The sequence below is a fragment of the Pseudophryne corroboree genome, chromosome 5, assembly GCF_028390025.1.
Source record: "Pseudophryne corroboree isolate aPseCor3 chromosome 5, aPseCor3.hap2, whole genome shotgun sequence".
Classification (NCBI taxonomy): Eukaryota; Metazoa; Chordata; class Amphibia; order Anura; family Myobatrachidae; genus Pseudophryne; species Pseudophryne corroboree.
Window position 1 is genome coordinate 804,171,412 of NC_086448.1, and position 12,491 is coordinate 804,183,902.

General features: G+C 49.0%; 1 long non-coding RNA gene across 1 annotated transcript in view; it reads right to left on the reverse strand.

Annotated features, from left to right (window-relative positions):
• Positions 1–10,234, reverse strand: part of LOC134929492 (uncharacterized) — a 132,647-nt gene extending 122,413 nt beyond the window's left edge. The window contains exon 1 of the long non-coding RNA XR_010178589.1: positions 9,761–10,234. This is a non-coding gene — a long non-coding RNA (uncharacterized LOC134929492). The remainder of the gene's footprint in view (positions 1–9,760) is intronic.
• Between the last annotated feature and the right edge of the window lie 2,257 nt (positions 10,235–12,491).

Consider the following 12,491-nt stretch of genomic DNA (forward strand, 5'->3'; position numbering starts at 1 on the left):
TAGGGTTGTGGCCAATCTTCAGAGGCTTGGCTAACCATTAAAGAGTGCATGTACTGGGCATAAGTATATTTAGTAAATACTGCTGATACACGCATTATATGATGTAACAGATTAATAACAGCAATGCACTGTAGATCAGTGTTTTTCCACCACTGTGCCGTGACACACTAGTGTGCCCTGAGCAGTCTCCAGGTGTGCTGCCATAGAAGCAGTCTCCAGGTGTGCTGCCATAGAAACAGTGCCAGGCCCGTCAGTGTTTTGCCGCTACTGAGGCCCTGGAACGATCAATACTGGTGGGTTTAGTGGTTGCAGAGCCAGTTCTAATTTTGGTCCTGGGCAGTGTTGGGCTCTTCTGGCTTTCTCAGATGTGGCTTAGGTGTTACCTATGGAGAAGCTGCGACATGTCATCCTAGGACATGCAACTGCACCATGCATCACCATTATATTTGAATGTGCCTTGGCAATATTTAAGTCTTGTTCAGTGTGCCGCGAGTTGTAAAAGTTTGAAAATCTCTGTGCTGCAGTGTCATCACCATGTTTTTAGAAAAACGCCCCCAAAACGCCAAAAGACGAGCATTGGTGGAGGGGCTGCTGGAGGGGCCCGGCAGTTTGCTACCCCTCCCCGGTATGCCTGTGCTGTAGCCAGTGGCAGTGGAGCCATCTTCCCGGTGATCTCTTCAGAAAGATGGCACTGCACATAGAAAGCAAAGACTCTGGCACTGCTCCTAATTGGCTGCTGGTCCGCAAGCTCGGATTGGCTTACGAACCGGCGCCTGATTTAAGATACCCACGCCACCGCCGGAGTTCAGACTGAGGAACAGTAGAGGCGTGCGCTGCGCTCTCCTGTCCTCACTGCGAGCAATGTGGTCGGGCCACAAAAGGACCCCTGCTCGATTCCTGCCCGTGGGCCGCAAAAGGATGCTGTAGGGGCTTCGAGTTTGACACCCCTGCCCTAGAGTATCAGAATTTGTGTCACGGCACCTCTAGACCAAAGTTTCTTAGTGAGAAATTCAGGAAACAATACACTGCTCAAAACAATAAAGGGAACACTAAAATAACACATCCTAGATCTGAATGAATGAAATATTCTTATTAATTACTTTGTTCTTTACATAGTGGAATGTGCTAACAACAAAATCACACAAAAATTATCAATGGAAATCAAATTTATTAACCCATGGAGGTCTGGATTTGGAGTCACAGTCAAAATGAAAGTGGAAAATACACTACAGGCTGATCCAACTTTGATGTTATGTCCTTAAAACAAGTCAAAATGAGGCTCAGTAGTGTGTGTGGCCTCCACGTGCCTGTATGACCTCCCTACAATGTCTGGGCATGCTCCTGATGAGGTGGCGGATGGTCTCCTGAGGGATCTCCTCCCAGACCTGGACTAAAGCATCTGCCAACTCCTGGACAGTCTGTGGTGAAACGTGGCGTTGGTGGATGGTGCGAGACATGATGTCCAAGATGTGCTCAATTGGATTCAGGTCTGGGGGACGGGCGGGCCAGTCCATAGCATCAATGCCTTCGTCTTGCAGGAACTGCTGACACACTCCAGCCACATGAGGTCTAGCATTGTCTTGCATTAGGAGGAACCCAGAGCCAACCGCACCAGCATATGGTCTCACAAGGGGTCTGAGGATCTCATCTCGGTACCTAATGGCAGTCAGACTACCTCTGGCGAGCACATGGAGGGCTGTGCCGCCCCCCAAAGAAATGCCATCTCACACCATTACTGACCCACTGCCAAACCGGTTATGCTGGAGGATGTTGCAGGCAGCAGAATGTTCTCCTTGGCGTCTCCAGACTCTGTCACGTCTGTCACATGTGCTCAGTGAGAACCTGCTTTCATCTGTGAAGAGCACAGGGCGCCAGTGGCGAATTTGCCAATCTTGGTGTTCTCTGGCAAATGCCAAACGTCCTGCACGGTGTTGGACTGTAAGCACAACCCCCACCTGTAGACGTCGGGCACTCATACCAGCCTCATGGAGTCTGTTTCTGATCGTTTGAGTAGACACATGCACATTTGTGGCTTGCTGAAGGTCATTTTGCAGGGCTCTGGCAGTGCTCCTCCTGTTCCTCCTTGCACAAAGGCGGAGGTAGCGGTCCTGCTGCTGGGTTGTTGCCCTCCTACGGCCTCCTCCACGTCTCCTGATGTACTGGCCTGTATCCTGGTAGCGCCTCCATGCTCTGGACACTACGCTGACAGACACAGAAAACCTTCTTGCCACAGCTCACATTGATGTGCCATCCTGGATGAGCTGCACTAGCTGAGCCACTTGTGTGGGTTGTAGACTCCGTCTCATGCTACCACTAGAGTGAAAGCACCGCCAGCTTTCAAAAGTGACCAAAACATCAGCCAGAAAGCATAGGAGCTGAGAAGTGGTCTGTGGTCACCACCTGCAGAACAACTCCTTTATTGGGGGTGTCTTGCTAATTGCCTATAATTTCCACCTGTTGTCTATTCCATTTGCACAACAGCATGTGAAATTGATTGTCAATAAGTGTTGCTTCCTAAGTGGACAGATTGATTTCACAGAAGTGTGATTGACTTGGAGTTACATTGTGTTGTTTAAGTGTTCCCTTTATTTTTTTGAGCAGTGTATAAAATGAAGTAAATTGTGTTTATAATATGTCATCCTTAGGATCAGTTAGGTGGTGAAGGACTGGTTTTGCCAATTAAATTAAGGATAAACAATTTGAATTGGTCGAGGACCACCAAACTACAGCACCACTGCAAGGCCCCCCTTACCCCCCCTTCCTTTCCCGAGGCACCCCGGGGTGTCACGGCACCCAGTTTGAAAACTACTGCCATAATATAAACTTTTTTTTTTAACTACATGTAATACACCTCAGATCTCAGTTCCTATAAGGTTGTAAATCCTTGTATACAGTATACTGCACATATTTGAAAATCCTACACCAGGCACAAGTATTCATTCAGATGCGTTTGGTATGGTTGACCAGCGGCCGCCATCTTGGCGGTCAGCATGCCAAAGTTGGGATCCCGGCCACCAGAATGCCGGCAGGGGGGCAAGCGAAACGAAGCCCCTTGCTGCGGGCTTCACGCTTCGGGCTCGGTGGCTTGCTGCGCTCGCCACTGGTTCTATTCCCACTCTATGGTTGTCATGGACACCAACTAGTGGGAATAGTCCTCGGCCCCCTGCCAGCATTCTGGTGGCCGGGATCCCGGTGGCGGTATGATGACCGCCGGGATGGTGACTACATCCCATTTAGATGACTATGTGGTAGTTTTATCATTATTATCCTATTTGTATGTAAAAAGTGTTGAAAGGGGAGAGCGCTACTGCGCAGAATCCATACTGTTCCTTCAGGGAGGCTTCACTCCCTGTACCAAGATGGCTGCTGACCTAAATACTGTACATAAGTGCGGCGCCATCTTGTCAGTGTCTTAGAGCATCACAGTGGGAGACAGTAGTTTTTCACTGAACTCCTCAGAGACCTGAGATTATCAGAGATCCACAACACTTCCAGTGATCCTGCACTGCTACCCGTTGCATACACTCATCAGCTGGGGAGCCGAATGACACCTCTCTCGTCTCAACCTACGCTCAGTGAGAACCAGTGTGTAACAGTGATTATGTGGGACTCATATAAATATTTTATGCAATTCACAATATGAGCTTACCATCTACGTAGTGTTGGAAAATTATAATACATTTTTATTTTTTGGTCAGATATTTTTGTTTTTTAATTATTTCAAAATGTTACTGGACCCTTTTTTGTTATTTTCCCCTCAGCTCACATTAAAATAGTTATAAAGGAGAAAATTATCTAATAGCAATTAAAGAGTAAGACCATTTTCCTTACTGTGTAAGCAGCAAACTATGGTGGTAATTCAGAGTTGATCGCAGCAGCAAATTTGTTAGCAGTTGGGCAAAACCATGTGCAGTGCAGGGGTGGCAGATGTAACATATGCAGAGAGTTAGATTTGGGTGGGGTGTGTTCAAACTGAAATCTAAATTGCAGTGTAAAAATAAAGCATCCAGTATTTACCCTGCACAGAAACAATATAACCCACCCAAATCTAACTCTTTCTGCACATGTTATATCTGCCTCCCCTACAGTGCACATGGGGGGGTCATTCCGAGTTGATCGCTAGCTGAATTTGTTCGCAGCGCAGCGATAAGGCTAAAAAGCAGCAGTTCTGCGCACGCGCGACTTACGGGCACAACGAATGATGTAGTTTTGCACAGGGTGTAGGGATGCATTTCAGTCGCACTGGTTGCCGCAGAGTGATTGACATGAAGTAGGCGTTTCTGGATGGCAACTGATTGTTTTCAGGGAGTGTTCGGAAGAACGCAGGCGTGCCAGGGAACACGCAGGCGTGGCTGGGCAAACGCTGAGCGGGTGTGTGATGTCAAATCCGGAACTGAATAGTCTGAAGTGATCGCAAGCGCTGTGTAGGTTTTGAGCTACTCTGAAACTACACAAAAAATGTTTGCAGGCGTTCTGTGATACAACCGTTCGCACTTCTGCTAAGCTAAAATACATTCCCAGTGGGCGGCGGCATAGCATTTGCACGGCTACTAAAAACTGCTAGCGAGCGATCAACTCGGAATGACCACCATGGTTTGCCCAACTGCTAACAAATTTGCTGCTGCGATCAACTCTGAATTACCCCCGAGGTGTCCTGTTAGTTACTTTTCATTTTACCCTTGCATGCCTTACTGCCATGTTTTACTTATCGCACAGTGGGGGTCATTACGAGTTGTTCGCTCGTTGCCGATTTTCACTATGCTGTGATTTGTTGCAAATTGCGCATGTGCAAGGCACGCAGGGCGCATGCGCTTAGTTATTTAACACAAAACTTAGCAGTTTTGCAGTTTCTGCGGCGCTTTTCAGTCGCACTGCTGTTCGGTAAATGATTGACAGGAAAGGGGCGTTTCTGGGCGGCAACTCAGCGTTTTCCCGGCGTTTGCAAAAAAACGCAGGCGTGTCAGGGAAAAACACGGGAGTGTATGGAGAAACGGGGGAGTGGCTGACCGAACGCAGGGCGTGTTTGTGACGTCAAACCAGGAACTAAACGGACTGAGCTGATCGCAATCTGTGAGTAGGTCCGGAGCTACTCAGAAACTGCTAAGAATTTTTTAGTAGCAGTTTTGCTAATTTTTCGTTCGCTATCCTGCTATGCTAAGATACACTCCCAGAGGGCGGCGGCCTAGCGTGTGCAATGCTGCTAAAAGCAGCTAGCGAGCGAACAACTCGGAATGAGGGCCCGTGTAATCTATGTAGTGCACCCAACATGGCTGCCTCGCCTGGTACTCTCTTGTGTAGAATAACCAATACATGGTTCTGAACTCTCCTAATATATTTGTCTCCCCAAATATGTATCATTTCTTCACCTTTTGAGAGAATTTATTAATAAAGACAACTTCAAGCAAAATATATTTAAAAATTAAATGTCTATTTTTATTTTAAGTAAAATTTAGCCTATTTTAGTTGTTCTTCTTCATCTTCTTCTTTGTCTTCTTCTTCTTCTGATGATGATGATGATTATTATTATTATATTGTAATTATTAATATTATTTTTACTCTGCATTCTAAAATAAGGAAGGCACAACTTGCACTGGCGGTAGTTCCGCCACTGCTCTGCATTCTAAAATAGGAAATTTCAGACTAAGATTGATCCAGTAATCTTACAAACTTGTCCTATAAGAGGAACAAGATGGCGGAAGCCTCATGACTCATGAAGAGTCATCCTTCAGCACTCAGGAGAGGAAAAACCCCCTTGTGGAGGAAACCTCTGGGGACCCATGGCTGAAGGACTGCCCATCCCTCTAGGCATTAAGAGACTATGCAGAGTTTGCCCAGACCACCCGCCCACTCACTAACCTTGCCTAACCCAGTCATCCCTTCTGTCACCTCAAATCTGCTATTTTGACCTTTTACCCGGCCGGAGAAGAACGCACCTACACGTCAATGGTGAGAGAGTGAAAAAAGAGAGCAAGAGATGAGTGGGAGTGAGGGGGACAGTCATAACCACCATAGCATTCATTTCTGACGCTAACAGGGATTACAACTGTACCAATGTATCCATTCTCATCGTGGTTACATCATATCGCGATTGCGTCTTATTAGGCGCGACCCCACCGCGTCCGTCTGGATGTCTAAAACGTGTGTGTGCCCCATACGCATGGAAGGGAGCGGCAAATGCCGCAGCTGAGCACGGCTAGGCACAGGTGCGCATAGCTGCGTCGAGGGTGCACGTTTACCTCAGATGTAGCCATGACCAGTGTGGCTACATCTGTATATAGTATTGGATAAAAACAAAAGTAATGATTAAAGCACAATATAATTCTCTTACACCTCTGCTCATTAATAAAAATGGATCAGCCTGCAATACTGACACACTGGGATTTAGGCAGGCAGAGAGAGAGAGTAAAGGATTTAATTTGCAATATTATAGGCTCACTAAACAACTCCAAGGAGATGTCATAGGTGCAGCCGCACATAAAGGATTTACCTGTAATTAGGAACATTATAGGCCTATCTAGACAGCTCGCTTCAAATTTCTCCAATGGCCCATTTGCAGGCGCTTGTGGTTGTTACGTTACGGCACTGTCCCAGTAGGTGTGAGATTTGGTTTAATCCAATACTATGCTATCCCCGAGGTCATAAATCATATATAATAATAGTCATGCTAAAAGTCTGCCGACAATTCGAACTAAGCTGCCCTAATCTTTGTCCAGTCACTAACCTTCTGCCAGTGTGCTATGCCATCCCAGGCCTCTGGGGGCATATGTGAGACACAGCAACAGCACAGCCCTGATATAGGCGGTTGTCACTATGACATCGGCATGACCTCACACACCCCACCAGACCGACCAAAACTGGTTATTTCTGGTGTGAGGCCCCTGTTATCTTTTACATGACTGACCTAACGGAAATGTGATTTCACTTATTAAATAAAATTATTACATTCAGGTGAGAAAATTTTTATTACTACCATTTGTCCGCAGTTTTGCTCGCTTAGTGACATCTAATATTGTATGTATATATTATATTGTACACATAGGGCCTGATTCAGGTTGGATCGCAATCGCAATAAGTGATCCAATGGCAAAAATTGCTAAGAGGGAAAATGCGATCGCCTCTGCCTGTCAATGAGGCAGAGATGGTCACGGGGTGAGGGCACGGCATTTCCAAGATGGAGATGGAGCATTGCGGGGATGAGGCTTTAAAGCAGGGGTGGCAACGGAAAACAAGGGGCGTAGTCGGGGCAGCTGTGTGACATTACACGCAGCCGATCCAATCACAGAAATGGCTGCGGGCCTCCTGCGGCGCCCTGTGCTGGCTGTCTCCCCGCATGTCAGAGAATCTGATGGTAGATGTTCTAGATTTAGTACATCTAGGATCAGGTCAGAGTCACCCCCATGGAACAAAAAAAAGGCCCAAATTATGTGATTTTAGTTTTGTTTGTCAATTTTTTAAAACAAAAAACCAAAACCAGTCACGGCGGTTTGGCAAAAACCAAATACAAAGCCGGATGACGAATCAGGGCCAAATCCTGATCCAGCAATAATGGTCCTGTGCACATCTCTAGTAATATTCTAATATCACATTGAGATTGCTAGCATTGTATGTCTAGGTATGTGCTGATATGAGACATTCCCTTTACCTCCTGTTTGGGGTATTCAGAGTGTAATGAATTATTCCTGTAGTTTAGCTGGTCATTCAAAACTTGGGATCAGTGCTACCATATGGTCCATACCAGTGCCGTAACTAGGCATTTTAGCGCTGTGTGCAAGAAATGACATTGGCGCCCCCCTGAAGTAAGATAGGGGCAGTGCGCGCCGCAGGCGCCTGAAAAATATATAGGGGCATGGCTTCATGGGAAAGGGGCGTGGCCACAAAATAATAGCAATTCATACTACGGTGTACAGTAGTCTCCATTATTCAAATTACGCTGCACAGTAGCGCCACTACACCAGGTAGAGCCCCTTTTAGACATTACAGCAGACAGCGTCCCCCTTTTTACACATTCCAGCAGACAGTCCCCCTTTTTACACATTGCGGCAGCCAGGCCCCCTTTTTACAAATTTCGGCAGCCAGTCCCCCTTTTTACACATTGCGACAGGCAGTCCCCCTTTTTACACATTGCGGCAGGCAGTCCCCCTTTTTACACATTGCGGCAGCCAGGCCCCCTTTTTACACATTACGGCAGCCAGGCCCCCTTTTTACACATTACGGCAGCCAGTCCCCCTTTTTACACATTGCGGCAGCCAGTCCCCGTTTTTACACATTGCGGCAGCCAGGCCCCCTTTTTACACATTACGGCAGCCAGTCCCCCTTTTTACACATTGCGGCAGCCAGGCCCCCTTTTTACACATTGCGGCAGCCAGGCCCCCTTTTTACACATTATGGCAGCCAGGCCCCCTTTTTACAAATTACGGCAGCCAGTCCCCCTTTTTACACATTGCGACAGGCAGTCCCCCTTTTTACACATTGCGGCAGGCAGTCCCCCTTTTTACACATTGCGGCAGCCAGTCCCCCTTTTTACACATTGCGGCAGCCAGTCCCCGTTTTTACACATTGCGGCAGCCAGGCCCCCTTTTTACACATTGCGACAGCCAGGCCCCCTTTTTACACATTACGGCAGCCAGGCCCCCTTTTTACACATTGCGGCAGCCAGGCCCCCTTTTTACACACTGTGGCAGCCAGGCCCCCTTTTTACACATTGCGGCAGCCAGGCCCCCTTTTTACACATTGCGGCAGCCAGTCCCCCTTTTTACACATTGCGGCAGCCAGGCCCCCTTTTTACACATTGCGGCAGCCAGGCCCCCTTTTTACACATTGCGGCAGACGGTGTCCCCGAGAGAGAGAGAGAGAGAGATACTTACCATCTCCCCGCTGGCAGTCAGGCTCCTCGTGCAGCTCCCTCGGTGCAGGCAGGTGAGAAGGAGGAGGAGGGAGGAGGACTGGAGCCGCAGCAGCGCTATTTCATTGGTAGTAAGCGCCGCTGCAGCTGTCCCCTCTCCTTCCGTATTGGCTGCCCGGCGCTGCTGTGGATGCTGGGATGGAGGAACCGCATCCCAGCATCCACAGCAGCGCCGGGCAGCCAATACGGAAGGAGAGGGGGCTGCTGCAGCGGCGCTTACTACCAATGAAATAGCGCTGCTGTGGCTCCAGTCCCCCTCCCTCCTCCTCCGCTACCCGGCGCTGCAGCTCTCCTCCCCAGTGCGGCGGCGGCGCACGGCGCAGACTTCAGAGGCGGCATGTAATGAGTCAATTTGACTCATTACATGCCGCTGGCCGTGCGCCCTCAGGGCAACTGCGCTGTGTGCCAGGCCCACTTGGCACACACGTAGTTACGGCCCTGTGTAGTGCAGTGTATATAGGGACAGTCTGGGTGTAATACAGTGTGTGCATAGTCAGTATGTGATGTAGTGCAGTATATATAGGGACAGTCTGGGTGTAATACGGTGTGTGCATAGTCAGTATGTGATGTAGTGCAGTATATATAGGGACAGTCTGGGTGTAATACAGTGTGTGCATAGTCAGTATGTGATGTAGTGCAGTATATATAGGGACAGTCTGGGTGTAATACAGTGTGTGCATAGTCAGTATGTGATGTAGTGCAGTATATATAGGGACAGTCTGGGTGTAGAGCACAGTGCACATGTTCACCTTGTGATATGGTTTTGGTAAGGTAAGTTAATAGTGTAGTGAGCTTATTGTGAGTCTGGTGTACAGTGAGCAGTGTCCCTCCCCCTAGCAGGCTTAGACTAGTACATACCTTTGTTAGTCAGGCACTTCTTTTTTCACAGAGCACTCAATGCCAAAGTGCAGAGGCTGCAGCTGCCATCCCTGTCCTGGACAATCAAACAGTCTGGAGGCAGAGCTTGCACTCAGTCTCTCAGTGATAGGATGGAGCAAACAGGAGGTGGATCTAGAAGAGGGATCACACAGGGGGGTGGAGTCTTATCCTTTTGATCCACCCCATTCCCACGATCTACCAGGCAGCCAGCTATTAGAAAGAGGGGGAGAGGAGGAGACCAGGATATGTAGAGCTGGGGCGGGACAACAAATAAGTGAGTGTAAATGTGTCTGCGAACAGCAGCTTACGGCCACAGTGTTCTCCTCCACCTGTGCACACCTTACAGACCCTGCAGGCAGCGACAGGGAGTCTAATATAAAAAAACATGTTGCCGCATGGACTGCATTGTGAGGACTCCAGCCCTGCTCTCTCCACCCAATCTTCCCTGCCAGTGCATCGCGGCCGCTAAGCCCCGCCCCCTCACTGAAAGGGAATTTGAAATTCCGGGATCCCTGCTGGAGCAGTCCGATCCTGCTGCCGATCCTAGTGCCCGCGGCTCTATTAAATGGAGACAGCGCAGCAGTGCTGCTGCTGATCTCCATTAAAAAAAAAAATAATTCCGGAAATGATGGTGTAACCCTCACCCCCTTGATCCGCCACCCGGCTAGATAAAATCAGTGACACTGTTGGGGAAGCTGGATGTATAATCTCACATGGGTGATACTGCAGTGCTTACCGTGAGAGACTGCTCACTCTCCGCACAGCTGCATCAATCACTGACAGGGTGGCCAGTCGGGAGACACAGCGCACTTTGCGCTCCCACCGCAAGTGCGCTGTGTGCAAGGCACACTCAGCACACACCTAGTTACGGCCCTGGTCCATACCATACTTGCCGACATTCTGGCTGCTCTCTGCGGGAGAGAGCAGCCAGGTCGGCTCAGCAAGGGGGCAGGGGAGGACTGTAGCGTGGGGAGGAGGTGGACCGGAGGCGGGACGGGGGTGGAGCAGGGGTGGGATGGGGGCGGAGTTTCGGTGGTACATCCTTTAAGCCACGCCCCCGCTCTGTAGTGCCGCGATCCCCGGCATTACACTGCAGGGGGCGTGGCTATGATGACGCGATTCAGCAAGAATCGCGTCATCAACTGCCCGGACCGCCCACTTTACACATTAAGTGGGCGGACGGGCAGGGGGACCCCTGATTCCGGGAGACTTGCCTGCTCTTCCGGGGGGCCAGGAGGGTCACCCGATTTTCGGGAGCCTCCCGGCCATTCCGGGAGAGTAGGCAAGTATGGTCCATACTGGTCTGCACATGTGCACTGATGTTGCTTGCTGACTGGTAGCATTCAGGATCGGACTGGCCCACAGGGGAACAGGGGAAACCACCGGTGGGCCCTACTGCCTGTGGGCCCTCCTCCTCCTCTAGGGATCTAGTTCCAGACTATCCTAGTGCACTGGATTTATGCATTATGCATATGTTACATTATTCTTCACAATAATTTGGTTTATTATATATCTACCAAGGGGCACAGAACATGTAATGGTTAGTCAAACCTCCGTGGTGGCTGGCCACGCCCCCACTGGAACCTGGCTACACCTTAGAGCATGGGGCCCTACAGCAGCATTCCCCCGGTGGGCCCTTCATGCCCCAGTCCGACACTGGCTGCATTAGAAGTTGTTGCATTCCACAGGAGGAGCTAGCTGCATATATCCAGTTCTGTGTTCCACATGAGATGCACAGTTCGGGAGCACCAGTGCCACGTTTTACACGTTACCCTGAGGTTACCGGCAGAGAGGTACATCTCTGCCTGACCGATTATGTGACTTAAGTGTTGAACAGTGTAATGTTTTTTGCTTTTTTGTTGCGCTTTGGCCTTTGGGACCATGTGCTAATATTGTTGCTATAGGAAGTGATACCACTACCAGGCAGACCATGTAGTCCAAATTAAACTACTGTACATGTAGTTTGCCGCCTTTTTGCACATTATTCTGTTGGTATAAACATACTCGGCTACGCTCCCTCATTCTGCAGGAGACTCCCTGAAATAGAAGCAATCTCCCTGGCTCCCTGAATAGTCCAGCAATCTCCCTGATTGCACCTTACCCCCATTATGCAGCTGTGACATTCATGGGGGGGGGAAATAAATCAGAGATACATACATTCAGATGGGATCATCAGCGCCATTTTCCTGCATTGGTGATAAGGCACTATGATCCCTATGGCTACATGCATTTTAAATAAAGTTTTTCATGGCCACTTACAGTATATGGAAGCTTTTGTAAAACACAATACACAAACAAATTCTGCAAAATATCAGAGTCTTTTCTTCAACAAATAGATCTTACTAACTTTGGGGCTCATTTACATTTGGATGTCAGTCATTGTTATGACACGCCTCTCAGATGTAGCAGTACACGTCCGCGCTGATAGGTGTTACTGTCACATCTCCCTGACATGCTTTTTCAAAAGTAGACTAGGTCCGCAGAGGCATGACCGAAACACCAGCTGTCAGTGCAGTGCTATACGCTGGGAGTACAGCCGCACTAAGTGAGTTTGATAATTCCACTCATACTGTATAGTCATTTTGGATCGGCAGGTATTGGGTGACCGGCGGTTGGGAGACCGGCGGTCACCATACTGACGCTGGGATCCTGTTTGGGAGGTGGCCAGCGGGGGGAGGGGAGGGGTGGGGTTTGTCAGTCAGCACAACAA